The following is a 26,207-nucleotide window of genomic DNA, read 5'->3' on the forward strand; positions in this document are numbered from 1 at the left end:
GCCCCGGCCCTCTGGAATCAGCTCCATCCAGATATTTGCACTGCCCCCACCCTCTTCACTTTTCGCAAGAGTCTTAAGACTCATTACTGTTGCCAGACATGGAGCAATTAGATCAAGCCCCCCCCCCCCTTTACTAAATCTGATGAGTGGTTGTGAATGAATTGGCTGACTGATTTTAATATGCAGTGGTACCTCTACTTAAGAACATAATTTGTTCTGTGACCAGGTTCTTAACTAGAAAAGTTTGTAAGTAGAAGCATTTTTTCCCATAGAAATCAATGTAAAAGCAAATAATGCATGCAAAACCCTTAGGAAAGAAATAAAAGCTTGGAATTTGGGTGGGAGGAGGAGGAGGAGGAAGAAGAGGAGGAGGACAGCCACTGCCCAGACCAAAGGGAGCATTTCTTTTCTCTGGGCGCTGTTTATTCACTCTCAAAGTGCCCAGAGAAAGGAAAATGCTTTGTTCGCTCTTGACTGCCAAAGCCTCCTCAAGTGCCACCGAAAGGCTCCACTGGCAGCCCAGAAAAGCCTGAGATGGCCGGGATTAAAGGGGGAATGGCAGGAAACTGGCCGGGCCTTTGTGCCGCTCTCAAATTTCCTGGGAAATTTTTTCGGGCTCGGGTTCTTAAGTAGAAAATGGTTTTTAAGAAGAGGCAAAAAAATCTTGAGCACCCAGTTCTTATCTAGAAAGGTTCTTAAGTAGAGGCATTCTTAGGTAGAGGTACCACTGTACTGGAATTTTAGTTTGTAATTTTTAATTAATTAGATTTGTTGTTGCATTGTGTCTTGTGAGCCGGCCCGAGTCTTTTGGAGAAGGGTGGCATACAAATCTAAATAACAACAACAACAACAATAATAATCATTATCATTATTATTATTATTTGAATGACATCTATTCGCTCATTTATATGTTCTTTTATATACAGACCAGAGGTGAAATGCTCCCGGTTTGCTCATGCCTGTCGGTCATAGGAGAGATCCTGTCGCAAAGGGCACGAGACTATGCCCATCCACCCAGATGCCACCATTTGGGTTCTTTTACCCTCTGCGCATGCTCAGAAGGATTTGCACATGTGCAGAGGGTAAAAGAACCCAAATGGCGGCGTCCGGGCAGGTGGGCAGAGCCTCATGCATCCTACATGAATGGTTCTCCTACAACCAATAGGCAAGAGCAAACCAGATGCATTTCATCCCTGGATGGGACTCCCATGAAGCTCTAATGACAAAAGGATGTAAAAAAATTCAGAAAATCCAAAAGGCGGTGAATTATTATTCACAAGGGGATACATTAAAGTTCCCAAAATGTTTTCAGGGAAAAAAAGAATTTTTCCAGATGCTAATTTATCATTGCAAAAATGAGAGTTGCATCTATGCTCTCTTAGCTATTTTACTACTGAGACAATTCTATTATCAGAGACTTTATTCTAGACCAATGTAAACAGTTAAAAGGACTAATATCTAGAACAAAGGTTTCTGATTGGAATATTTTGACTTTTGGTTAAATCCAAATAGAATTCTATAATTTGCAAACATGATCATTTTATAGATTCATTTAAAAGTTAACTCTTAAATGGTAACTGGTGGTTTATTAAAATCTATCAGATTTTTATTACCTTTCTCAATATTTTCTTGCTCATATTCCAGAATGTGAAGCAGCTGATACATTAAAACATCTCTTCAAACTTTCCTTCACATGGTTAAAAAGTACTGCTACTTTAATAATTCCTCAAAATATTTGTGAGTAACTGACATCAAATTTGTGAGGTCTGTGATATGTTACAATCAATGAACAGGCAATATGTTTCTCACTGTCAGCTGATTTTAAAAGGTTTCCAAATATATTAACTGGTTGAAAAATTGCAACATATTTCTGGAATCTCATAGAACTGTATGTGGTCCCTTCATATATCACTTCCTGTGACATTAATCAAATTTTGATGAAACTACTTTAAAAGCAGAATTTTAAAAATATATTCAATCCAATAAAAGATAATATGGTTCACTTAACAAAAATGTTGAATTAAAAGCACAATAGAGTGATGTAGAAATTATTGATTTCTAATTCTAGTAAGACAAGAATTCAGGAACATCTATTCTCTCTGTATGGCATATTTATTCAAGGAAGTATGAAAAATAATTGCAAATAGAATTTAAAGTTGCATTGGGAATAACCCATGAAAAACATGAAAAATGTCAAATTTATTTAATTTTACATAGAATAACAACAGCAATAATTATTTTTGCACAATAATGGAAAAGTGAAAACATACCATCCAAAGAAGACTTAATAGAAAAGATAATGCCTTGTGCAGAAATGGATAAATTAATAATGGAGATAAAAGATAAAGATGAGTCAGAATATTATAAATGTTGGAATAAGTTTTATTTTTGGTTGGAAAACTAAATTAAATATTAGAAACTAAAAGAAAAGAGGATCAGTCAAAGCAAGGTGGAACAAAAGAGATACCTATGTAAGATCTGCCATATTTTTTGGAGTATAAAACGCACTTGATTTTAGAGGAGGAAAACAAGGAAAAAAGTATTTTGAACCAAATGGTGTAGTAATATACATTTAATAAAACACCAGTGTAGCAGAATACTTTTTACAACCATTTACACTTTTTACAAACTTCAAACTTGACAGCTTTAAGGCTTGTGGATTTTAACTCCCAGAATTCCTGGGTATGTCTAGATTAATAGAAAGAAGGACTAGGGAAGACATGAAAGCAATTTTCCAATCTCAAGAGTTGCCACAAATAAGAGGGAGTCAGGCTGTTCTCCAGAGCATCTGAGGGTAGAACAAGAAGCAGCTTTCGTAAGCTTCTAAAAACCCACCTCTGCCACCAGGCATGGGGGAACTGAGATACTCTTTCCCCCTAGGCCTTTACAATTTTATGCATGGTATGTCTGTCTGTATGTTTGGTTTTATAATAAGGGTTTTTAACTGTTTTAATATTGGATTGTTATATGCTGTTTTTTATTACTGTTGTTAGCTGCCCCGAGTCTACGGAGAGGGGCGGCATACAAATCCAATAAATAAATAAATAAATAAAGTTAGAATTAAGTAGAAATTTCCTGACAGTTAGAACAATTAATCAATGGAACCACTTGCCCCCAGAATGTGTGAATGCTCTAATACTGAATGTTTTTAAGTAGATGTTGAATAACCATTTGTCCCAAACGATGTAGAGTTTCCTGCCTAAGCAGGGGGTTGGACTAGAAGACCTCTAAGGTACCTTCCAACTCTGTTGTTCTATTCTATCCTAGCCTGGTGGGGCCTGCAAGGCTTTCATGAGGTTCGGTTTCTAGGGCATGCTGAGTTATAGAGTAGCCACCCTTTTTCAAGGAGCTAGAAGATAAGAATCTGTGAAACTCATTGATTTAAGATGGAATGCTTGGGCATCTCCAGAATATTCTGCTCCCACCCACTCAGACCATTCTATTCTGGTCAGAACTTGGCAGTTTCTGGGTTTGTTACTGCCCCATTTCAGGATGTCACCCACCAGTCATTAGGAAAATCAGAATGCTGTAGGACTTTCTGAGCTTCTCTAAATTGATTTTTTGTTTCTCTTCCAACATCACAGCTGGCCATCTCCTCAATTAAATAATCTGGAATAAAGAAACATTTGAGTAGAGATCAGACCAGAAATAGACCCAGAGAGCATGGAGGCAGACTTTGCCATGATTATTGCCAGTGGCTACTCGGGAATCGAAGAGGGAGGGAAGTGATGGAATGTATAGTTTGTCGATGGAGTCAGTGTAAATGAGAAAACACTGGGGCTGCAGATAACACATTCGTTATGAAGGTACAAAGGGCATTTGAGATGACAGAATGGGAAAATAGACCTCTTTTAGAATCACTAGTCAGTCAGGTTCCTAGACACCTGATTTGGGACTTACAGCATAATTTGTAGTAGGTCCTTTCTAAAATTACTATGCTGATCAGTTTGCAACTGGTTGGTTTCCTTACCAAAGTGCTTATATTCACATTTGCTTTCATTGTTTTTGCATAATACAATAATGCAAATGATAAAAGAATAAAATTCACTTGGCTATATTTTTGCTTTTATTTTGGATCTCAGTGCGAAAGTGTTGGCAACTTTATTAGAGCATGCTGTAGCTAGCTTAGTGATAGAAAGGCTCTTTTAAGCAGAAGAGACCCAGCATCGCTTTGCTGCACATTTCCCAGTTTGCAAAATGTCTGCTGAGCTGGAAGTGATGCTCTCTCTTTCCGTGTGACTGCAGGTGACCCTGAGTGAGTCACATGGCCTCCTCATAAAGTATAAATGACCAGGAGACCTCTTAAGATATTTTTTGTTGCTCAGCATGACAAAGGAGCAGTGGCCTGGATTTAACTTAGTATTTGTGGTCCTGGGAAATAAAGAATGCCCAACATTTCCTTCATCCTTATTGTTCTTGTTACCCTTTCAGCAAAAAGAAAGAAAGAAAGAAAGAAAGAAAAGGCAGGGTAGCATTCACCTTCTAGTTTCAGCCAGTATATTTTTTTCCTCCTTTTAACCTACTTAATGAGAGAAGAAAACAAGCCATTTTCCATGATAATAATAAATAATATATATTGTACACTAACTTATTTAAATAAAGGTTTATTTGTATCTCATGTATTTAATTATACATAGTATTTATTTAGGAATAAAGTACAGACTAAACCCCAAATATATATATTTTAAAGGAAGTGTAATTTCCTATTGCTATCTTTTTAAGGCCAACTTTCTGTTTCCCACTGGTTCCCCCACCCCCCACATACACACATGGTCTGGGGCAGCTTTGTAGGGGGGCAAGGTATTAAGCCAACTCTCGGCACACGGATCTTGCTTCCTGTGATCCTGCTGCATTCCAGCTTGCACAACCCGTGACAATTTCTTTTTCTTTTTCTGCAGCTTCTCAGGAAAAAAAAGGTAAAAGAAGGAGTTGGGATAAAGTTCCATTTTTAAAAAGCCAGCAATTTTCCTCTAATCTTGATGAGCTATGTATGTATGTCTTTCAGGCTGAGCACCAAAAAAACAAAAAACAACAAACCCAACCCCTGCAATTTGACCTTTCTTAGCTTGCTGGTTTTAAAGAAACAGAACAGCAGGCAATTGGTGAGGTTGTTGAAGAATAGATGGCAAAATATACGGTTGAAGCTACAATGAAACCAGAAGGGTGGATTTTCTGATCCTGCTTATGAAAGTGAGTGGTGTTTAATTCTGTCTTGAACTGTCTTAGCAGGCTTATCAGAAATAGGAGAGTTTGAACATAACCTTTCTCATTAGAATTAAATAGACTTTTAGGGAAACTGTTGCAGCTTTGAATATTACTAACATATGGATTGGATTCTTTGCTTTTGGGCTATGAACAAAAACAGTAAACTCAGGACCAGACAACTCAAAGATATCAAGAAGGAAAACATAAAGAAACAAATCACTATTTTTGGTTTTCTAACCAATTTGAGCAGGATATCTTGACTTACTGTAATTTCCCCAGTTTTATTGCAGCAGACCGTCCATTCCTAGCTGAAAACAGTCAGCAGTTAGAGTTAACTGAATTAGTTTAATCAAAATGTTCTCATGCTAGGAAATAGAGCTTGTGGCTCTGTTGTGCTGGCCAACTCTTTACCCACATTTGCAAACAGTACTGGGTAAGTCAAGTTCTGCTCAGTTATGTTAAGATCCCTTGGGCAGGGCAAACAGGAAGAGAGGGAAATTCACAGTAGAGTAGCTCCTGAGTAGACTAGAATTGATGGCCCTGGCGCCCACCTCCTGGCTCTCACAAGGTTCTGAAGGTCCTTGCTATGAAGGTCAGTCTTAGTGCCCTCATATCAGACTTGGCTAGCCCTAGCTCTTCTAGGGTTCAATATCTGGGAGAAAGACCAAATATTAGAAGGATACCCTCTGCCCTGTATTTTCTAATGTATTTTCTACCTCTGGTGCCACTTGGCGGCTAATAGCCCTAAGCCATTCCACTGTTGCATGTAGCACATTAAAGATGGCAAATCACTTGGAAGATAGCAAGCAGGCCATCTGTAGAAGGCAAGGCTACGTCTAAACAGATGGCTCCCGGACTACCACTGCTGGACAGACAGATATTGCAGCCATTTGGCCTTGGCCTCATGTGTGCATTTGTGTTTGAAGAAAGTAATATGGAAATGGTGGGGGGAATGCATAGGAGAGTCATAAAGTGAAAAATACCTTATTAGATTCCTCAATCCCCACCTCCTGTCCCCCAGGAAAATTCTGGGAGACAAGAGAATTGTACAGTACAATAAAATCCTTTGTCCAATCAGTTTCATGCTGACTGTAAAGAGTGTTTTTCTTTTCAAGTTCATGGGTGAGTGCTAACACACCAACATTCTTTCTGTGTCAGCACCATCTCGTGTATATTTTGTTGGGAGGCGAAACAGTGACAGGCAGGGGGAGAGAGTTGAAGGAAATGAGAGAAGGCCTTTTCCCCCCTTCCAGCTCTACTCAAATAGTTTTACGGTTTTTAGCAAACCGGTGTGTCTGTGTAGAGGGGCCAGTGAATCAATTAACATTAATTCAGCTGGTATCAATTTGCTCCAGGCTGCATAGGTTTTTTGGGGGAAAAAAACTTTACCTAGGAAGTCTGCTGCTCAGAGAACATTGAGTCCCATTGTCTTCTTGGGATCTACTGTTGAGAAAACAGGTGTAGCATTTGTGGAGCATTTGTTAGTGGCTACAGCCCTTTGTTTCCTACTTTGCGAAACCAACTACTGTAATTGGCTGCACAGCTCTCCCTCCGGTCAGCACAGAAGAGACAGACGGAATTGCTTATATTGTACAGAGCCAACTTAAATGAATCTCTGGCTGGCCCAAGTTATGTTTCTGGTAAGCTGTTGTCCGTCTTGAGGATTGGAAGGTAAGATCTGCACCTTCAGCTATGGGCATTATGGGGGTGTTTTCTTCTGATCTGCAATTTAGTAAGAGGTCCTTTTCATTTCATTAGTTTTTTAAAATGTCCTTGAAGGTACTGTGAGAAGTGGAATGAAATTGCAAGGGAAATGAATGAAGTTTGCAGGCAAAGTGAAGTGTTACTCTTTTAGGCACAATAAATACAGAAAGAAAAGGGAGTCTTAAAAGAAGATCAGAGGTTTCCTTAATTATGGCTGAAGCTTTCTTCTTTGTAGAGTTTGGCCTTGAATTTCTTGAAGTCTAAGTTTCTAAGTTTCTTGTTTCTAAGTTTCTAAGTTTCTTGTTTCTAAGTCTCTTTTTTTGCCTTACTATAAAATGGTCCCTTTAGATGACTCTATCCCGCCTCTGTTTTCAGCAGCAGGTAGTTTCTTTCAGGCTTACTAGTTACTACATTTTTTATTAGGATTTTTTCTCCTTGGGTAATAGAGCATTTTGAAAAAATAAAATTTTATTTGTTTTGTCAAGTATGCATTTGCAATATACATAGATATAACATTGTTTATATAGAAAAGATGGATACTGATAAGAGGGAACAATGAACAGGGACGCTGGTGCGCTTATCCACGCCCCTTACTGACCTCTTAGGAATCAGGTGAGGTCAGTAGTGGGCAGTCTAAGGGTAAAGTCTCCCCAAAGCATTATTTTTTCCACACGACAGCTGGTAAATTAAACCTTGCTGAAATCCAGATTGTCAGACTAAATTAATTTGAGAGAATTCTGTTTTTTTGATCCAAATAGTAACTGAATCTGTTAGCAGCATATTATTATTTCTTCCTTTAGCAGAGTTTATCTTGTTTCATCAGCCATTTCTCCAGGGGTCTGAGCTAAGAGCTTCTTTGAAATAAACAGTATCATTTTCAAAATGATTTTGTCTTTTAGGTGAGCTAGTTCCTAAGTAATAGCAGAGCAAAAGCCAGGACTGGTTCACACACTGTAGGAGTGAATCCCCAGGAAATTAATACGTACATGAGGAAGTCACAGAGCCCTACTCTTCTGCCCTATGGCAGTGGGCTAAGCACCAGTTCCAGAGAGGGAAACATTTTCTTCAGCCAGCATGGGAACTTAGTATGTTTTCACAAAGTTCTTCCATCTACAGAGGAGCCTGATTTGGAACTCTGTGGTACTTTGTAAGCCGATAGGCAGATGAGTTCTCTCCCCCCCCTCCCCAAGAGGGAGAGGTCTCGCATTTGCTGATCACAGCAGAATAAAGGGATGGCTAAATGTTTGCAGGCAGTTGCTGAGGAGGAGCTGTTTGTAAAGTGAAATGATCCCTTTTTAATGACACCTGAACAAGACTTCTCTTCCATCCACTCCCTTTCTCCGCTCAGTTACCTTTTCCCTCATCTCATCTCTGCACGAGTTTGTCTGCTGAGAGTAATTGGATAAAAAAAAGATATATGGCACCAAGCTGTCTCTACCTAAAGCTTTAAGGTAATGTGATTGGGAGAAGGTGTGGGGGAGGGGGAGGGGGAAGGTCTTCGTATTTATAACAATGAACCTAATTTACTTGTGTTTTTACTACTCATGGGGTAACAGTTTGTATTATGATTGCAAGATGTGTACGAAACTCTACAAAGCAGTGTTTCCCAACCTTGGCAATTTGAAGATATCTGGACTTCAACTCCCAGAATTCCCCAGCCAGCATTCGCTGGCTAGGGAATTCCGGGAGTTGAAGTCCAAATATCTTCAAATTGCCAAGGTTGGGAAACACTGCTATAAAGGATAGGTGCAGGGAATAGAGTACCTTGAAGTATAACCAATAAGTCAAGAAGGGGTTATAGTTTTTTTTTTCAGTTATTACCGAAGTCACAGGAAGGGGAATTAAGCAGAAACAGTAGATATCTAGATACCTAATATAAATTTACCCTTTGAGGCTGGGGTGTCTGCAAGTGGACTCGGGGCTTTTATTGCTTGGTCATGGGATACCATCTTGTCTGTTTTGACTACCATTACCTCCTCAGGTTTTTATAAATCCCCTTTAACCTAGTTCCTAAAATAATTTATTAGCAGGCAGGCCTGACTGGAGTACGCAAGCCATTCTGTATATTAATTGAACGAAGTGAATATCCTTTCTCTAGAACAGCGTTTCCCAACCTTGGCAACTTGAAGATATCTGGACTTCAACTCCCAGAATTCTAGGAGTTGAAGTCCAGATGTCTTCAAGTTGCCAAGGTTGGGAAGCACTGCTCTAGAAAGACTGCAGTTGTAAAGCTTTGGTAAAACCTTTTCCTGGGATTGGATGCAGGAGCTGCCAGTTCTCTCTCTTTCCCACCTGGGAAGTTTTTTTCCTCCTCCCATGGAGCCACCATTGTTTTTATCCCTGCAGCCTTTTCAATCTTAGACTTAAAAAAAAAGTCTGAAAATTTCAGATTTAGGTGTCTTGCATGTTGCATTGAACCAAACAGCTCACTTTGGGAACCCTCCCAATCTAACGCATATAATATTATGGTATTATATAGCATAGTTTGAATTGGGTAAGTTTCCAGATTGCAAAAGAAATTATTTGTCATTGCAGTATTGACATCAGGACTTCCCAGTTTGAGACAGAAAGGTAGTGTAGCTTGCCTTGGGCTGCTCTGAGCTCCTCCATGGTGATGAGGTCTAGAATGATACCCCACACACACACACATACTATGAGCATCAAGTTATGACAATCGGATAAATGGCGTGCTGGGAAAATAAACTTGCTTTGGTCTTCCTCAGATTCATTCTGGGTAGCTACATAACAATTCCTCATAGCATTTTTTCTATTATTTTTACCTTTTGCATAAGGGAAAATCCTAGTGAGCCTCGTCTTCCTTTGCATTTCTATCAAGTGGAAAAGACACTTTATTAGGATGTTGGAATTAAGATATATTTTTCTGCTTTCTGTCAAGAGCAGGGATCCTCAAACTTTTTAAAAAGGGAGCCAATTCACGATCCCTCAGACTGTTGGGGGGCTGGACAGCTGGGTGGGCATGGCTAGATCACGTGACAAGGTGGGCGTATCCAATTTAACAATCCATGAAACAATGCACACAAATTAAACTTTAATTTGTTTTGCTCCTGGGGATGTTTTATTTGCTTATGTTTGCATATGTTGCTCCTTTGGCTGACTTTTCTTTTTACTAGATAATTTTTTCAGTTGTTTAGTGGTCCACTTCAGAAAATTCATTTTCTTCTCAGCCCCAGGTAGCTTAAGAAATCTCGTCTTTCTTGTCTCTCTCCTTTCTCTCTCTCTTTCTGTCCCTCCCTCTGTTTCTCTCTGTCTTTGTCTATCTCTCTCTATTTTCTGGAGGTGGGGGAGATGGAAAACAGGCTGTTTTCGACCTTTTTTTTTTTTGCCTCCTGGGGTGTCTCTGCTTCCCGTTTTTCACCTCCCTGCCTTCAGAATGTTTCTGCAGGCCAAAATGGTTGGCCTTACCTTTCAGTTCTAGTCCATGGGACTTAGAAAGATAAGTCCTGAACTCAGCCGAAGGGTGGGCAGGGCGATGTGGGCAGGGTAGCCTTGTGGTCCTGCGCGGGCCAGATTAATGGCTTTGGTGGGCTACATGCAGCCCAAAGGTTGTACAGTGATCCCTCGGTTAGCGCGGGGGTTACGTTCCAAGACCTCCCGCGCTAACCGATTTCCGCGTTATACTGGATGCGGAAGTAAAAACACCATCTGCGCATGCGCGCCCTTTGTTCCATGGCCACACATGCGCAGAAGGTGGAGCGACGCAAGTTCGGAGGCTGGCAATGCAATGGTGATTTTTCCGGGCTCCTCGCCGCTACCCACAGGGCAGCGCTGGCGGCAATGGCAATGGCAACCCTCCCTCCTTCCCTCCTTCCCTTCTCTCCCTCCCTCCTTCCCTCCTTCCTTCCTCTCACCGGCTTTCTTGGGGCAGCGCTGGCGGCAATGGCAATGGCAACCCTCCCTCCTTCCCTTCTCTCCCTCCCTCCTTCCCTCCTCCGAGATTTTGGCCAATCAGCAATCAGTATGACGTCATCGGGCGGGAAAACCGTGGTGTAGGGAAAAAAACGCGGACTTATTTTTTAATTAATATTTTTTGAAAAACCGCGTTGCAGCGTTTCACGCTAATCGAGAACGCGCAAATCGAGGGATCACTGTAGTTCAAGGATCCGTGGTCAAGAGTATAGCAGTTTTTGAGTTGCAATAGATTGTTACATGGTAGGACAGTATATTAAGAATGACTGTAATTTCCATAATTTCTGCTTCTGACAGAATATTGGTTTTGTAACAATTTGTGCAAGCAAGAAATATTCTTTCCCCCCAAATATCTCTGTTCTCTAACACCACCCCTGATCTAGTAATGATTGAAGATTTCATGAAAACCATTTGGGATTCAATTTTAGGTACAGCTATATTTGTAGAAAGTCCATGCTTTCTTTCATTTTTCTACTTTCAATTTCATCAAGACTTTGGAATGTAGTCTTACAGAGACATCTATGTTCTCCAGCTGAATTCTACTATATACACTAGGGTAACCTGCTATATTCAATCACTGTTACCACCGTATCTGGGTTGCAAAAGCATGGATGTTCACCATAGAGAACTAAATTTGTATCTCTTTGTTTTCATGTAGGGTTTATCTGATTTTTGCAACCCAAATGTGATAGCTCTGTTTGGATGAGTGTGGTTGCATAGCTTAAGCCTGTTATATATAAGATCACCAGAGCATTAGAAATTGCATTATATGTTTCTGTGTTTGCTCTCCCTTTTCATATGTGTAATTATATTAAAAATCTGTTTATATTTAAGTTCTGTCTCCTATGACCAGAATATATTTAGAAAGAAGCATCACAAAGGTTCTTCAATTACTGTATGTAAAATATTCAAACTGAAACAAAAAGCAAGAGAAAGAAAAACAGTGCTGAGAAGATTGGAGCCTTCTGAAGAGGCAGATTTATGCTCCATGTTATAATAGATTAGAGACTGCTGAAATGATCTGGCAGACTCAGCCATGCCCATCAGAGCCTCTTGCCCTGGTTTGACTGCTTTATGGAGAGCCTTACTGCCTGTAGGGGTTTCCTAGTCAGGCAGACGGTTCCCCAAAATAGTTCCCTTTTGCCTCTCCTTCAACACAGTACAACAGCTTTTGGTCTGTTTTTTTTAAAAAAAATCTCAAATTAATTTTTGCTGATCAGTGACATGTAACAACTGAAAATAGTTACTGGCTAGTTGTATGATTTTAGAAACAAGTGATTGCTTTCTGTATTAATAGATACACCAATCAAAAAGAGGGGCTTCTCTACCATCAACATCATATACCAACTTCCCACTAAACAACATCTAACAGTCTCAAATACACACATGCACATAAACACAGCGTAGTATATTTAGAAATGCACTTATATCTTTTAAGAAATAACTACTCAACCCATTTTAAACTAGTCTAACATATTGTGCAAACCTACATTATTTATTAGAGGGATTTGCATAATATATATAATATATTAAATTAAAAGGGACTAAGGTCTTTATGATTCCAAAGTACATGGAAGGATCAGTGATATAAGGATGATATGTTAACTTGGTTAAAGAAATACTATGAATATTATTTTTATTAATATTAATATAATGGATATTAATGCAAAGAATATTGTTGTGAACACTTTGATTATTATTTCCTAAAATAATTTGTATCCAGACAACACACTGTTCAATCTAATTTGGAATTTTGGTATATTATAAAACAAATTAATATATAAAATTTTATATATTATAAAACAAACTGAAAATTTACAACAACAAAAAATGTTTGGGAATTCTTTATTCATTGTTTTACATATGCCTGTTACATAATTTTTGCACTCCTCTGATCACTCTGCTATATTTATATCTATAGTAGAAAACAAAATATACCTCATTGCCAAATGTTTATTGCATGCTTATGTATGAACCAAAATTGAAAATTTATTCCACAGTTATGATTGCAACATGGCTATAAAGATTACAAGAATATAATCTCACCTCAGAGTGTTTTATCTCTTTCTCAGTTCTCCAGCTTTCATGCTATTTTAAAAGGAGATCCATTTTTATTATAGATATGTGAAGAATATATGGGCACTATTCTGTCAAATTATTCAGAAAATGGTCAACATGGTTCTATATATATTTGTGTGTGTGTCTCTCTCTGTGTGTGTATACATATATATATATATCACATGTTTTTGCTGAATTTTTAAAATTAAGGGAGACTAGGGTAGCACACACACACACATACACACACACACACACACACACACACACACACACTCGTTTTTCCTGTCATTGCAAATATAATGTAAAAAGTGACAGGATGACAAACATTAATGTTACAAAATATATATTACATAAGATTATTTGGAGCATATTGTACTCCTGCTACTAAGCTTTAGCAAGTGTCTAATGAAGCACACAGTCTAGGACAGCTGGATGCATCACACACTGGCCACCCCCACCCCCATTTTAATAAAGGGGAAAAAAGTGATATGTCATGTGACAACGCATGTTTGACACCCCGGTCTAGGATAACCATGCATGATAGTGGCAAATCTTTCTGAACTCAGTAGTTAGAAGCCATGTCCCACAAAAACAGTCGTGAAAGATTCTCAAGTTGTAGTTCAAAGAGCTACACATTCTCTCCATCTGGTGTGACAATTAACAATAGCACTTAGATTTATATGCCATCCTATAATCGCAGTGCTTTTTATCACTCTGTGGGTAGTTTACAATGTAAGTCTATTGCCTTAAACAATCTGGATCATCATTTTACCAATCTCAGAAGGATGGAAAGCTGAGTCAACTTTGAGACAATCCGGATCAAACTGCTGTCAACAGGCTAAGCTTGCATTACTGCAGTGGTTCTCAACATGCAAGTTGTGACCCCTTTGGGGGTTGAACGACCAGTTCGCAGGGGTCGCCTGAGACCATGGGAAAAGACAAATTTCTATTCTGGCGCCTTGGAACATATTTTTACAATCCGACCAATCAGGCATTTACAGTGGGGGTGTCCCTCTGACCTTCCTGCCAATCAGCTAAAAGCTTTGTTGGGAGAATTGGCGCTAGACACATGGTTGGGGTTCACCACAAAATGAGGAACTGTATAAGGGATTGTGGCATTAGAAAGGTTGAGAACCATTGCATTGCTGCATTTAATTATTGTGCCACTGGAGCTCTTAAATTTAAACCTCGCAGGAGCCTTTTTTGGCAAATGTACTCAATGATCCATTTATGCAAATTATTTAACATAAACATAAGAATGAAACAAGTGATCATACTGGAAATACACTTCTAAGCAGTACTGTACTGAAGAATATAATTAGTTGAGCATGCTTGTAGGCAATAGCAATGGAGTAGCAATTATTTTGCAGAGAGGAGAGTCTTGTGGTTAGCAATCCCATCTCTGGCTCGCAGACAGGAATATGACGTCTAACCTCAGACATTAAAAACAGATGTAGAAAGAACAGTTTTCTGCTATGGTAAGAAGGTATGTATGCATACATACACAAAAATACATGCAATGCAATAACAGTGATTGGGTGAGTTTGTGGTCAGAGTGAAAAAGAGAGACTAAGAGGATGTGGCCAAAAGGATGTCTTTATCCAGCTTCGATTGATATGCAAATTATAGCTCTACCTGGATGTGGAGAAGTTGGCAATAGTAACTTATGCCTCTGAAGTCAGGTTACTTCAGTGTGCTGAATATGGAGCTGCTTTTGAAGATGATTGGTATGGAATGTTGGCAGTTAGACATCATCATTGCAGAATTAGGTTTTTTTAATAGTGGCTGTGTTAGTTATCAGTGGCCTTCCAGGCTTAGTTTAATGCTTTAGAGCAGTGGTTCTCAACTTGGGGATCTGGACCCCTTTGGGGGGGTCGAATGACCATTTCCCTGGGGTTGCCTAAGACCGTAGGAAAAGACAAATTTCCCATGGTGTTAGAAACTAAAGCTTCTATTCTGGGGCCTTGGGACATATTTTTACAATTTGACTAATCAGGTGTTTGCAGTGGGGGTGTCCCTCTGACCTTCCTGCCAATCAGCGTAAAGAGAATTGGTGCTAGACTTATGGTTGGGGGTAACCACAACATGAGGAACTGTATTAAGGGGTTGGGGCATTAAAAGGTTGAGAACCACTGCTTCAGAGGCTAAGGGAAACAAGGATTTTATTGCTGTGATATTTTGAAACTGCTCTTGAGATTCTTGTATACTGAGATGGAGCAGTATTAAACTATAAATTAAATACATAAATAAATGCCATACTGTTGCAATATGCAGGGTTTTTAAAAAAAACCAACCAGGATGTTTGAGACATGATATTCTCGATAATATATCAGGGAAGAGACCCAGTTTGGTGTCGTAAGGCACTAGGCTTGAAACCAGGAGACTGAGTTCTAATCCTGTCTTAGACAGGAAGTCAGATGGCTGAATTTGAGTTAGCCACTTTATTTTAGGTCTAGAAAGGAGGCAAAGGCTAACCACTTCTGAAAAACTTTGTCAAGATAAGTGCATGGTCTACTCCATGCCAGGAATCAAGGCTGAGATAAAGAAACACACACAATTCAACAAATCTGTGAATAAAAAGACATATTTCTGGCATTAAACAGCATATTTCCTAATGACAAATGTAGCCTACTGCTAATAGCCTCTGTCTTTGAAGCCAACTGCAAAGAAGCCCATTCAGGGCATAGAAGGGAGAGCAACTATGTCTGTATGAATAGGAAGATAAGTGTAGTAAGAAACAGCGGAACAGCAACTCTGTCTTTCAGACATACATTGCCTGCTTTGCTTACTGTGTTTTGGGTACCAATTAAAATATTTATTGGCTATAAATCTAGTACATCCAAGGGGTTTAAACAAGAGATAAATTAGTTTTGGCCAGAACAACAACAGGCCCATGCAAGCAACCATATTGCTTCTAGTCATAATAAAGCTTTGAAGGCATTATAATTGTATATATTATTCAGCACAAAGGAAGAAAGAATGTGCAATGGCAAGTTGCAGATGGCCCTTGTGTGCTCTTGTACTTTGTGGGATGGGAAGGGCGAAGAAGCAGAGGTGCCCCATTCTCTTAACAGTTTGCATGGTAGAACCTGGCACCATTAGCAGACTCAGAGCAGGACTCAACATGTTCATGGGGCGTAATGACGAACATAGTCAAGGGGGAATGAGATTTAAAAAGGAAAGAGCATCGAGGCAGTTTCTGAGATCTGCTGAATCTGTCCCTGGAGCTTCTTCCGGTAAGGCTTTTTTTGTAATTAAGCTTTCTTTTGCCTCACTCATGCTTTGCTGAAATACTATCTCTTCTCTTTCTCTTGTTTCATCCTCCTCATCATCAAGAACTGAAATGAAATAGTTGCTGTTTATAAATCACTAAACTTAAACTTTATGAGTTTAATGTTTAATTTCTGCCTGCAGCTCCAACTGTACTGTCAGTAAAGGTGGCAATCAGAGGATCTGCATTCATTTTCTATGCCTCTTGGATACATTGTGTGTCAACCTGGCAGGTTTTTTTTAACCCAAAGGTTTTAATTAATTCCAGAGTGGTTTTTTTTCTTGTACTTCAGCATATAACTAGGTATTAAAACAGCAATGTCTTCAGCACAGAGCACAAATAACTTTTGCTGGCTTCTCCTGGATCTACAGAATTAAATGCTAATCTGAATCCAGGACCTTATTTACTCTTCCCTACAGTCATTTGTAATACAGTACATGTACTGTACTGTAATGTAATGTAGTACAGAAAGTAATAAGAGGACCTCCTTGCTGTATATACAAATATTTACTGCTTTCTTGCTTCTGAACCTGGATTAATTATATTTGGCTAAGGTTTTTTTGGTTGCTTTGGGGGGGGGGGCAGGTAATGCTCCATTTTGTTGTGGTTTAGTTGTGTGTTGCTTTACTTCATCAACATAAGGCTTTTGGCTGGGATTGTTTTCAGAGTAACATTGTTCTGATAATATTCGCAGTGCTCAACTGTAGAATTTGGAGAGAAGATAGTCTTAAAGAGAAGAAATCTACCAAACTGAAGATATAGAGATTCTCAAAGTTTACATGAGGCACTTTTATATTTGGAATACGTTAAAATCTTGTTTTAATAGTTTTCTTGGTTATTCAAGAAAATCAGTTGAATTGAAGAGTAAGAGTACATAAATGAGACTATATAATTTGAGACATAAAATATAAATAAATAAGACTCTGTGTGTATGTGTCATTCGTGTAAGGATGTCTTTTTGTTCAATTGGCATCATTTGCCTTGTTTGCGTAATGATACTATTATGCAAAAAACACAACAGAGTTTGGCCCACTGAATGCAATGTCTATTGTGTTGAAGTCCAATAAAATGAGTCTTCACTGTGTGGCTATGCCATCTTACTGCATGAAAATGAGTACTGCATAAAACTCACAAAGAACCCAGCAGGACAAGCAATATTTTACACTAATGTGAAAGAAATTAATCAGTATTTGCTGACATTATTTACATCTATGTCCATTGGCAAAAATAGAGTGGATAAAGCCAAAACCAGGTGTGCCAATATCATTAAATTGGTACACCTGATGGTGATTTCTTCAACACTCTTGAGATAAATTGGACAGGTAGGTGCTTACTGGCTCAAAGTCACTTAGTAAACTTCTATGAGGGATCAAGAATCCTTAGAATTTCTCCCAAGTTATTCTTGCCAATAACAAAGGACTATTGAATGGGGTCTTCAGAGATGAAGTGGCCCCTGAACACACACCAGTTTTTAAAATGTAAACAATTTTGAAGAGCATTGCATCAAATACTTTGATTTTTCCAGCTGCATTGCCTCAGCTTCTTTGTAATGTACAGTAATTTGGTTGGAAACTAGATATGATGGCTGTAAAGATTTCTTACTTTTAATAAGAAAAACTACTTTCTATGTAGTTTATTATTTTATATTGCTCATACTATATTTTAATAGAGCTGCCCCAAGAATTTGTGTTATGTAGATGTGATCCTGCTAAGTAAAATATGCTATAGGAAACCTAGTATGGAGCCCATATTTGAATGTATAAGCTTCCCATCTCCAACAGACTATTAAGCAACATTAAGATGGAGAAGGACCAGGAGCCATCTTCTCACCCTGCCACTACTCTCCTCTTACTTTCTCCCATCCCAGACATCCTGATGTTGCATTCCTGAATTATTATTGCAGAATAAAAACAGTTATTTGAAGAAAAAAGTGTTTCTTTTTTGCAAATTCCCTTGTGTAGAAATATTCCTGGCCAAAGGAACAATTCTGCAAAGTTAGCGAAAATCTGATTCTCTGGTGTGCTTGATGCACTTCTTCCACCACTTTTACTAGTGCAGTTCAACCATACATAACTGCAGTTGGCACTGCAATTACAGAGCATGGAGACACAAATACCTTTTGACAGATCCAAGTAGAGCATTACAGTTTCTTGAACAGTTTAACTATATAAACCTGTTAGGTGGAGGTAAATGATGTAGTTTGTATCTAGCATGGCTCTTAAATTAACTTTTCTAGACTTTTTATAAAATTAAACTATTCATTGGGCAATAAATACAGATGACACAAGTTGAGGTTGTTTATGTTGGAGAAAAATAAATAATCATCTCCAAAAAACCCCACAAAAAAAACACCAAAATGAAAAGAAAAACATTTAAGTTTAGTTACATGAAGTGGTACAATTCTCTTTCTGCTTGGTCAGGAATATGCCTGCTCCTTCTCTCTACCAGTGTGTTTATTCACACTCCAGCACAACAAACAGATTTCCACCCAGTTTGTCAGCATGAACTTGCCTGACATTGCCATCACTAGCAAGTTGGCTTCCTAGCCCTTCCATAAGTAGTTGCTGTTATTCTGTGTTGTTTGCAGTTTGATAGGCCTAGTGGGAGATGACACTGGTAATAATCCTGGAATCAGGGAAGGCGTTTGCAAAAATTCAGACAATCATAAAATGGCAACAGAGAGTTGAAGTTTGTTGTATCATTTAGAGGACTTGCAACCCAGATTTAGTAAGTGCATTGAGATTATATTAATGTGATCTTTATTATGAGCACAAGAAGTGCAGCCTCTGGTTTGTAAAACAAATCTGGCTAAGAAATTGGCCTGGAGCACATTTATTGCAATGAAATGGTTTGAGATTTTTGATTGTGTGTTTTTCTTTGCAAAAGCTCCATGCTGGATGCTGAAGTTTCTTATGCTGTTTAGCTCCTCCCACTCTACTCCGCTTGAGACAAGAAGGAACAAAACCTCCTTGGAGGAGGAGGAGAGGAGGGGAGTCAAAACACAGGAGAGGAAACAACCAGACATAGCTGTGATTTAATTTTGTGGGAAACAATACCAAAGCAAGGGCAGGTCAGACTGCAGAAGTAACTGGCTCGGCTGGCCCTGTGGTCCTTAATATTGAAAAAGGATACGAGTCAAAAGGGGACTCTCCCAAATGAAAAATTGCCTTATTCTCTGGGGAGATAAGAGAGTTGCAGCCATGATGGGAGTTGTGGACAGGGAGGCAAGAGCAGGAGCCGACATATTTCTCAACGGAGGAGACTAAATCCCACCTAAGCTAGGGCCAGTGCCTGCAGATAGCAGTGGGCAGTTGTGAATCATTTTGCATGTGCTCAGAAGAAACCCTCATATACAAGGACTCAGGACTGGAATTAAAGCATCTAGACTGATTCTAAGCACACAAAAAATTATACTGTGCAGGACAAATAATTAAAAGGTAGCCTCTAGAAGAAAAATGTCTAAGGAGAAGAGTAATGTTAAAGAATATTGGTTTTGTCAAGGATTGTTTTCAGCATTTTTTTAATGTGTTACTCTCAATTCTGCATAAGAATTCTTTGGTTTGCATCATTTACTCTTTGGAACCGCTTCTGATTCATTACTAGATGTTCTTTTTAACAAATTCTTTTTTTAACAGAGTGCACTTTTGTTAGAAGAAAGTTTCAAGCCAGGAATAAAATGGAGGCTGATTGTATAAAGAAAGGTTATGTTTATTGGCGAACAGAACCAACGCACACACAGTATGCAGTTCTGGGACAACTTACAAAATGGAGTTGAGAGTGGGTGGGATTTATACTTTCTAGATCTCTACGGGGTCATGTAGAGGTCATGGCTGGCTCTATAGGCAAATCCTAGGTCAGTGATGGCGAACCTTTTTTTCCTTGGGTGCCGAAAAGCATGCGCTCATCCGGAGGACAAAATCCCCCTGCCACGGCCTCAGCATAAGCCAAAAATCAGCTGGAGCTGAACTAGGCCAATGGTGTGCCATAGGTTTGGCATCACGGTCCCAGGTATTTGTCTGAGCAACTCTTGTCTAATTGTTTATCTGGAGTTTCTGTCGGACCCAGTCTTTCTGAATGGATTACCAAATCTGCATTTCTAAAAGCTGACCTCCTCAGTTTCTGCTTGAGACTGGAAGACTGTCTTTAACACCCCCCAAAATATTTCATTCTCTAGCAGGGTGGTGGGTTCTGACTTTCTACACCGTGTAGCACCTATGTGGTTACCTTTGTCTTGTGCATAGATTGTCTTACTGCTCATCTGAGACAATCTGGATATAAATATGTTTTCCTCCTCATTTTCTATTTGTGATACAGACACTTTTTTGTGTGGTTTAACCATCAGACTGAGCTGTGAGGTGGTGAAACACCTCTCTGGCTCATCTAGCAATTTTCTTTACTTTTAAGTATGAAATACTGGTAGCGGAAAGTTTGTGATCAAATTGTTTGAATGAAATGAAAATGAAAATGAAAATGGCACATTTTATTTGTGCAGGAAATGAAACAAGCTCATAGTTGAAGCCTGATCAGGATGGTTTTGAAGCAGAAATGAAGTAGCATATGTATTAGGCATGTAACTGTATTCTGGAAGAGAAGTCGCTTGGCCAAGAATCAGCCACATGCATATGGACCTCCTGGTGATACTCAGTTCCAGCTCCTATCGAGTATAATTGATGAAATGATCTTAGATGCAGCCCAGCAGTTTTGGAGACCACACATTGTAATTCAATGCCTTTACTAAATACCATTGCTGTACCTCCTTGCTGCGCTTTGTGAAAGCAGGGCTGTTTATTAGATCTGCATACTGATTAACCTGTAAATGTAAAGCTCTTAAGACAAATTGACCCTTAGTTTTCACTTTTTTGTTAGCTCTTCTGTTCCAGTGAAGGCAATCATTAAACTCAGTGCAGATGTAGAACAACAGAAAAAAGTAGAACTTATAGATGTACTAATATTTAGCTAGTATATATGGGCAATACAACTATTAATAAATACTTTATTTTCAGATCAATTAATTCTCAACATGAATTTATGTACCAGAATTTGTGGGCATAAATGTGCTTCACAGAGATTTCTTGTAACCTGATTTTGATATAAAATGTAATACAATATCTCTGCAACAATCTGCTTTATATTTATTCTCCTAGGAATAAATCTTAGGGGAAGTTCTTTTTTAAAAAAAAAAAATTCTGGTTTTTCCTATTCTGTACTTCTTGTGCTTTTTCCGCTGCCTATTTTTTTATTTGCATTCAGAACAGAAGCTCCTTCCTCCTAGCCATTTACTTCCTCCCTCACAGGAGGTTATGGCAAAAAAACCATCGGCTTTTTCCACTGAACGCTGGCTCTTCTGCAACTAATTATGATGTTGCAGAAAGGCTGCACAATACAGGTCCAGAACTCAAATAATAGAGAATTGACTGAACTTATTTGAACTTTCAAGGAAATCAAAAATATAATGGTCCCTCTTATTATTCAAATTTTGCAGTTCAGGCTCTTAACCATGCTGGCTTTCCTTCCCCTTTCTCTGGCCATTAAACTATGTTTATACTACCGGTTGTCCTTTGAGATATATTCCTGGGATTGATTAAAAATTGTTAATATTTGGCTTTATTAGAAATCCTACACATTTGGATGTTATGGTGTTACGGTGGAATAATGAGTAATTCCTAAAATATTAAATATTAGTAATAACAAATGGTGCCAAGAAATGTTATCTATGTTTAAATGAATTAATGGGAAAATGATAAATAATTATAAAGAGAGAATGGTATTGTGGAAGTTGGAAGATTGGGATTATACATATTTGTATTATTGTTAGCATTATTTAAAAAAGATTTGACCAATCAATGCACTGCCCACAAAATATGTACGGTGTAGAAAGAAAATTGCAAATAAAACATGTTTTTTTTAAAAAAGATGCTGTCCTACAACCCAGGAGATTGGGAGTTCTGGTAGGCATGAAAGCTGACTGGGTGACTTTGGGCCAGTCACACACTCTCAGTCCAAGACACCTCACAGGGTTGTTGTGGGGAAAATATGAGAAAAAGGAGTATTATATATGTTCACCACCTTAAGTTATTAAAGAAAGGTTATAAAAAAATCAACCATGTAAAAACCAAAGTGGATTATATTCAGTAAATGGCATGTCACCCACCCCAACATTTCAGGGAGATCAGTAGCAAATTGAGATGGTAAGGTTGACACAAGCCTTGATTACAACTCTACAGATTGATGTTCTTGCTTAAACCTATTTGGGAAGGCTAATCTGTAGCCCATTTAATTTGGACAGACAGATACTAGTCTTCTTGGAATAAAGAAATAATGGATGACCTGGTTCAGTGTGGATTCACCTGCCAGTCTGTATTTGTAATGGAATGTATGAATGACCTTGAGCAAAGAGAGGAGGAGATGCTGCCAAGGAAACAATCCAACAAGAGAGGCAGACCCCCCCCTCCTTGCTTAAGGGTCACATAAAGATGCTTAGGAAATACTTGTCCTAATGGATAAAGTTGTTAAAAGTAGAGGCGGAACACCTGTGCCTTTAGACTTGCAAGATTCTGTTAATGTGGTCTTATAGTAAGGCGTAAATTAGTTCCTCTTGTGTTTCTTGTCTGGTTTGTCTTTGAAATATGACAAGTGGAGAATTTTAAATTTTGATTTACAAAAATCAAAGAATTGACACCTCCCATCTCTTTGAGCTCATGAACCCTCCTTTTACAATTTCTCAATATCTATGTCATTTATTAATTCTATCTCATAGGAAAGTATATGGGTAGATATTGTAGTATTTTTTTCCTAAAAGCATTTATGTGTTTAGCAATAGCAATAGCTCTTAGACTTATATAGCATCTTACAGGGCTTTACAGCCCTGTGTAAGCTATTTACAGTCAGCATATTGGCCCCAACAATTTGGGTCCTCATGTTACCCACCTCAGAAAGATGGAAAGATGAGTCAACCTTGGTGAGATTTGAACTGCCATATTGCAGACAGCTGTCAGTCAGCAAAAGTATTTACTTGCTTACTTGCTCACTTACTTACTTACTTTTCTATTTCTGTGCCGCCCATGTTCCCAGGGACTCAGGGTGGCACACAACAAAAATAAACATTGATCAATATAAAAATATTTCCATTTAAAATAATTGCAGCCATCCATACATTCATGGGCTGACTTCACTAGTAACCCCCCCCTACCGGAGGTCAGTGGCCCCAGGCCTGTAGGAAAAGCCAGGTCTTTAAGGCTTTCTAGAAATAAGGTGGGGGCAGTGCGGATCTCAGGGGGTAGCTGATTCCAGAGAGTCGTGGCAACCACAGAGAAGTCTCTCCTCCGTGGACCAGACAGCCGACAAAGTTTAACTGATGGGACCCGAAAAAGACCAACCCTGTGGGATCTAACCGGATGCTTGGAGGTATGTGGTAGAAGGCGGTCTTGAAGATAACTTTGGCTCTGGGCCATGTAGGGCTTTAAAGGTAATAACAAACACTTTGAATTGTGACCAGAGATTGATAGGAAGTCAGTGCAGCTTGTGAAGAACTTATGAAATGTAGGTGCCAGGTCTCAGTTATACATGACAGATTGTGTCCCTCCTCCATGATTAAATCATGAACAATGGGCACTGTTGACAATAAACATGGCATTAAACAGCAGTAGCTTGAGCCCAGGTCCTGACATTCCAAGCCACCAGATGTACGAGCTGGAACACATAATCGCTTTGAACAGTGGCTTACCCCTTGGCTTCCACCATTTCTATCTCTCCCAATGATGACCATAATACTCTGGATCCCCTCCTCCACCCCTTTGGTCCTCTTCTTCTCTGACAGGCCATATATCTCACTCATACCAAGCTGGGGATCGTAACTGGACTCTCACCTGATTCTGTTTGCACACTAAGCAGGGGGCACTCGATCTCTTGTCCCCGACTCTCTTATTCTTCCAAATTCAATCATTCCAGCCACTCACTCTATTAGAATCATCTATATGTTCATACACACACCCAAGCACTCCCCCCCACAAGCTAAAATATCAATATAAAAAACTAAAGCGAGTTAATGCAGGGACTCTTTCTCTAATGTAGAGAAAGCCAGTATGGAAGCCGCCAAACCAGCCAGAGTTTGTCCTTTCTCTTTGGTGTCTTCACCGCAACAGACAGTAGCTCCCCGAGGAGAAAACGTGCCCTTTACCTCTAGGACCTTCAGCAGCCATCCACCGCACCCCTCCCACAGTGAGGACCAATCTGCAGCTCTCTGCGGCACAATGACCCGGAGTGAAGATGGTGTCAATGCCCCGGGGGCCCGCTCCCCCAAAATAGTCCGCTGTTTTTCCCGGCGGAGCTCCACAATAAAGTGCCGCTAAATCCATCACATAGTAAAGGGAAAAGCTGCAAGTCACCGCCACACAAAATGTGAGACATATTGAGAGACAATAAGTTGCTATCTCCTCATCTTTTAAGATTGCTGGTTCCTGACTAGGTTTAGATAGATAGCTCCCCCTGGAAATTATCCATCATAAATGGATAATTTACGATAATAAGATTGAAATTTTAAGTTCTAATTAATCCCTAGTTTGCAGGTATTCAATAAGTGAGACACTCAGTCAATTAGTTAATTGGTTGGATAGAGAAAATAACCAAGCTCCAATGAGGGGGAACAAGCAGCCTCCGATGGGAGAAAACAAGCTCCACTGGGAGAAACTCTCTGATAGGAAAAACAAGCTCTGATGGGAGAAAAAGACAGGCTCTGATAGGGGAGATCAGCAAGCTCCAGTGAGGGAGATAAGCAGGCTTCGATGGGAGACCAAATAAGCTAATAGCAGATAAGTAGTCTGCAATATTTCACTCTAACCACTGCCCCACTATGGCTCCTATTTGCTCAAACATTAACATTAAGGCAGTAGCACAGATACACTTGACATGTCCTATCTGTCACCTTTGGAGACATTTAGTATCCCTTTCAATTACAACCCTTCACACTGCTTTCACATGGCCCCATTTTTAAAAGTCTTTTCAACTACCTATTTATAAAATATCTTTGATATCCATCTTCAGTCCAAACTGATTCCAAATCCAACTATACAGTCATTCACTAAGAAGTACTTCTGTATATATTTAAATATACAATTCACCAGGGCAAAGAAGCTGCAGTGGCAACCAACTTAGATTATTTAAATGGATTACCAGTAAATTAATTCTTAGGGGATAAGGCTATCAATGACTATTAGTTATGATAAGTGTACGTTACTTCCTATACAGTATGAGAATCAGCATGCCTGTAATACTAGGGAGTAGGAGAGGGTTATTAAATTCATGTCTTCTCCCATAAGCATTTATTTGGAATCTACATGTTCCTAATATCTAGATCAGGAGTTACCAACCTTTCAGACCTCGGGGATCACTAAATTCATAATTTTAAATCCCACAGACCACTAATATGATTTTTTAAAATGATAAATAGTATCTAAGGTAATATTAAAAATGCAAATCATTTTTATGCAGACCACCAAAATTTTCTCATAGCCCACCAGTGGTCCACAGACCACTGGTTGGTGACCACTGATCCAGATGATTTTGACATGCAATAGCTTTTCACATCTTGGGAATCTTGCTATCATCAAGGAAGAAGCCAATACTGTATATATATTCCTCTGATATTTTTGAGCAATTCATCCAGGGAGTCTTTGATATTCCTTATAGTTATACAGATGCATACAGATCCATGTTGATTATCAAGGGGCATTTGAATTAGTTCTACAAATAGTTATATTCTCATATCTGAAATTGTGCCCAAAATGTTAGCTGATCAATCTTTTTTATTACCAACTGTTACCTACATGAATACACAGGTTCATAGGCCATTTATTTTAATGCTAGCTTGAAGTCAGATTAGGTGAGAAGTACATTTTATTCAAGCTTAGCATTTTTTGTGAACTTTGGCTGTCTATAACAGTTTCAACTTCATTTTTCATGAGTTTTGATGCCTCTATCTTTCAAGTGCAACTTTTGGACTGATCAAATGGTAGTACAGAACAGTAATAAAAATGACCAAAATTTA

The 26,207-nt window shown here is 39.0% G+C and overlaps 1 protein-coding gene across 8 annotated transcripts in view; it reads left to right on the forward strand.

The window, feature by feature from the left end:
* The first annotated feature begins 4,789 nt into the window (after positions 1-4,789).
* Positions 4,790-26,207, forward strand: part of EVA1A (eva-1 homolog A, regulator of programmed cell death) — a 36,565-nt gene continuing 15,147 nt past the window's right edge. The window contains exons 1-3 of one of the 8 annotated variants that reach the window (XR_011557340.1): positions 4,790-4,916; positions 5,006-5,190; positions 8,258-8,360. The gene's annotated coding sequence lies outside the window, so the exon portion shown is untranslated. Of the gene's footprint in view, positions 4,917-5,005; positions 5,191-6,509; positions 6,877-8,257; positions 8,361-16,095; positions 16,131-26,207 lie in introns of those variants that run through there. The other 7 variants (XM_070732402.1, XM_070732401.1, XM_070732397.1 and 4 more) reach the window with 7 other exon arrangements.

This window comes from Erythrolamprus reginae, chromosome 1 (genome assembly GCF_031021105.1).
Source record: "Erythrolamprus reginae isolate rEryReg1 chromosome 1, rEryReg1.hap1, whole genome shotgun sequence".
NCBI classification, from domain to species: domain Eukaryota; kingdom Metazoa; phylum Chordata; class Lepidosauria; order Squamata; family Dipsadidae; genus Erythrolamprus; species Erythrolamprus reginae.